Source organism: Dermacentor silvarum, chromosome 1 (genome assembly GCF_013339745.2).
Source record: "Dermacentor silvarum isolate Dsil-2018 chromosome 1, BIME_Dsil_1.4, whole genome shotgun sequence".
NCBI lineage: Eukaryota > Metazoa > Arthropoda > Arachnida > Ixodida > Ixodidae > Dermacentor > Dermacentor silvarum.
The window spans coordinates 424,071,865-424,076,072 of NC_051154.1; the positions used below are offsets into that span (position 1 = coordinate 424,071,865).

At 47.8% G+C, this 4,208-nt stretch overlaps 1 non-coding gene across 1 annotated transcript; it reads right to left on the bottom strand.

Annotated features, from left to right (window-relative positions):
• Positions 1-3,248: 3,248 nt before the first annotated feature.
• On the bottom strand, positions 3,249-3,410 carry LOC119437922 (U1 spliceosomal RNA). The gene has a single exon (XR_005189584.1). It is a non-coding gene; the product is annotated as a U1 spliceosomal RNA (small nuclear RNA).
• Between the last annotated feature and the right edge of the window lie 798 nt (positions 3,411-4,208).

Sequence of the window (4,208 nt, forward strand, 5' to 3'; positions counted from 1 at the left end):
CAACTCTTAACTTAAACCATTCGCTCCTTTCAGATGGGTTTTTATTATTCTGACGGTTTCGGAGACACCTCAACTTCCGGTTGCCTGCGGGCGACTTCCGGTGTGCTCCTTAAGAAACATAATGTCGCTAGGTGCTAGCGCCATAAAACGTCGAATTTTGCTAGCATTCCCACCAGGTTTGATACGCAGATAACATTTTATCTGACTTAAACATCCCAAGACATGTTTCGATGAAAATATACACCAAGCGTCTCCATATATAGTGTCGACAAATTCGATCAATGAACTGCCTAAATATAAGCTTGTGTCTATTTCTGCAATTGCTTGGAGGGGGTAAGCAAATAATGGATTTTGTTTTGGGAATTGTTCATTTGTATTGCATTCACTATGCTCCAGTTTTAAAGATAACGAAGACATTTGTTTATGTGTAACAAGTGGAGGTATAGCTGTCCTTACGAAACAATAGGGTGGTGTCATCGGCATATATAATGTATTCAGCTTTACATCTAATTGTTGCTATATCATTTATATAGAAATTAAAAGCAGGGGGCCAAGACTGCTCCCCTGGGGGACGGAATTAATTAGGAATACGAAAGCATTGTTTTGGGTTTGTAGTATCAGAGTAGGGTCCAAGTGTGAAACGCGAGAAAGACACTGACATTTTACTACAGGAGGGTAGAATACTGACGCAGAGACTCTTGGCGGATAGGCGTTCATGGCGGATAGTGTATAAGCAAGAACAGACGGCAAAAAAGCGTTCGTGTCCTAGCAAGCACCACCGCTGGATACACATTTAGAGAATGCAGGACATGCCACTGGCAAAAGTGAGCCGTGTCTTACGCACTCTGGAAGAACGTTTAAATAATGACTCGTATAGAGGTACCACTCATTGTTCGCCGATTCAGTAACGCTGTTCGCTGGCCCGTTACCTGATGCACCACGAAATGTGCGGTAAAAGACTCGACTTAAACGTTGTCGTCGTTGCTGTAACTTGATACTTGTAAATGCGCATATTGCCGTCCCGTCAACCCCTTTTGCAAACTGCACATTTTAGTTTTGAACAGAACCCCAAAGTGCATATGCACCAATCCTTTCAGGCTCCATGGCGTTGTGCCCCTTCTGGTGGCAGTTGCCAGCCTGCTCCTCGCTTTCCCTTTCCTGTCAAATGCATGTATGTTTTCAAATCAAATAATAATAGTAATTATGCATGCGCGGCTGCGCTACCCTGAAAGGATTTCGCGCAGTTATAGATGATCAAATGGCCATCACCGCGTTCGCGAAGTTCCTTTTTCATTCGATCACTCCAGAGGCTTTTAGCTCTACTTGCCCTGACTGTGCGGCTGTTAGCAATCTAGAACAGATGCTCTGGCGGTGCCCCTCGTTACAGGGACCCAGTCGCATCACGGAAGAAGAATGGAGCTCTGCCATCCAGAGCTCAGAACTTTCACGACAAGCTTGGGCTGTCCAGAGAGCCCACGATGCGGCGGTTAGGCTCGGCCCAGCCGTCCCCACGTGGGAGTGGCCCGCAGCTCTGCCCTAGTGCAGGGCTTCTCAGGACCTTGTGAATAAAGTTCTTTGTCTGTCTGCCTGTCTGTCTGTCTGTTGCCATTTTTCCTTTTATTGCGATAGCAATTATATGGACACTTCCAGCGGATTTCTTTCGTCGTCATCGCCGTCGCCGTGAGGTTCCGTATAAAGTCCAAGGGCGATAAAATCGTCACCGCGCCCCGTATGGGCGAGTGAAAGCGCACGGGGGACGCGCGCTATCACGGAGAGCGAACGCACGGCGGAAAGCAAACGCGACTTCCGTCGCGCGAAAGGCCGTGGGGGTATGGGAAGGAGGGAGACCGAGCGACGCTGTGCTGCGGCACCAAATGCGTATCTTGCAACCGGGCGCCAGGGGAATTGGCCATTCAATCTCCCACGCGAAAGGAGCAAAGCGGGAAGGAAGCGCGGGAGGGAGGGGGGGCAGCTTCTACTCTGCCAACTGCGCTTGTACTTTGCCCTGCTGCGGCGGTCGCCCGCACCGTCTCTTAAAAACGATCTCCACACGGCTCTGACCTTTGTATGCACTGTGCATTCGCCGCTCAGTTTCCGTTGAAGCGATAGACCGCACGAACCTTCGCTCGCTGCGGCGGCTGCGCTTGCTGCCAGCGTTTTGACAGTGGTTGTCTGCGGTCATTGAGTGTGATCTATTCATGTTTCCTTGTGCGCGCTGACACCACGCTTGTTAATTCAGTTAGTAAGCGAATGTGTCCAAGTTTATGCAGTCGCTAAAGCTACTATCCCTACGCCGAATAGCTCTCTACTAATTTGCTATCGCAATTGATGCTTCGCCTTTCGGGCGAAACTGCGACATTTTTTTTCTCTAGTTTTCCCAACGCTACCGGAGCAACGGAGTAGCTGCTTCGGTAAAGCATCGAACTATACGTATCATAAATCATTTTTCGGCGACAGCGATTAATAGCGTGAACATATCGGTTTGTTGTGTCCGTTGTGCATTGGGGGGCCGTCATCGGTGTCGGGCCAGCTCGTCATCCTTACTTTAACGCCTGACACTGCACGAACAATAAATTACTAGGGGTCCCCTATGCTACAACTAAGACGACTTGAAGGCGAAAGCCCAGGCGCCGCTAAGCCAATGACACGTCCTTATTTGACCAAACTTGTCATCCTTATTTCGCCAAACTCGGACCGTGACTCAGCACTTTTTTTGCTACGTCACTCCCTCTTGGACCCTCAAATCTCACATATTTTTTGCAAGTCATTCCCCCACTCCATAGCCCCTGAATTCCCTCTTGGTTCACCTTCATTCACTCTTCATTAGCTTAGCTCACTCTATCTCATCATTACCCTTAGTTTGACTCCTATCACCCAACGTTTTATACCCCATCAATTCATCATCTGTATACCCATCATCACTTCGGTTCACTTGGTGAATCATTCTTCCACCCTTAATTGCGGTATTGTGCGCATTACCTAAGAGGACCATATCGTGTCGACTCTCGCGGTTTTGAAACCGAGACCTCACATGAGACACACAAGGCTTTCGCAGTAATAAATACGTGCGGCGAGGGACGATCCAGCCCCAGTAAGCTCTCACTACAACCCTGCAACTCAACCACACCGACATTCACTCGTTAGGGCGTAGGTAAAGGACTCTACTTCCATAGAATGCACTGTGCATTCGCCGCTCAGTTTCCGTTGAAGCGATAGACCGCACGAACCTTCGCTCGATTTTTCTATGGGCAGGGCTGGCGCGAACGCCGAGCCCCACTACCAAAAATTAAATGCCCCAGCTACCCCAATTTGAGGAAGTGGCGCGCTTCAACCAACCGCAGTGCAATGGTGGGTCTCCGCACGGGGCCGCGACCTCAATGATCACCGCATGCCCAGCACCAGGTAAGTATGCTACACACGGCGTCCGGTAACCAGGCCATGCCAAGAGCCACCCTATGTTTATCAAGTGAACAGCTCAGTTGCAGAATAACTCTGAAGTATCGAGAAACATTAAATGCACTTATATGGCAACCACCTGGCAAACGGTAGCCGCCTTCGCAATTCTGTAAATTCAGTTTGTAAACATTTTATAAAATGAAGGTACAAAAGGCAAATTAGGCCAACTATTATGCATAACCGAAAACGGCGGTATTGGTGGACTCTGTGCAAAGCACAAAGTGTGAGGAACAATACATTTGTATACGAAAACAAGTAAGGGGGGGGGGGGGGCGCAAGCATTACGACTGGGCTAGCTGGCGCGCGAGGTAAACCAATATTAACAGCAGAGCTGTTTAAGGGGAGATGTGGGCCTTTGAGCGAATACTTTTTAAATATTTATTCGTCGAGCTATGGTGCTGTAAACTTCTACATATATCTAATTTGATCTGCTTATTTCAAATATGAGGTCCATTTTTGTTTATCTCCTTTGGTTTGAATTTTATGCAAGTGTCCTTTAATTATCTTCTGCAAAGGTTTGCAAAGTATGTGTCCTTTCGATTTCGCTAAATAGGGTATCAATGGCTTCTGTGGGGTTCAAGGAATGCCGTAAGACCAATCTTATTCCTCTGCCTTACCTAGAACGTGAGTTGCAAGGTTTCGAAGTTGCAACTCGAAACAGTGTTTTTCTGGTGCATAACTTTGATGCCGCACAAATCGTGTTCTAAATAAGGCAAAGCAATAAGGTTGATCTTACGGCATTCCTTGAATGA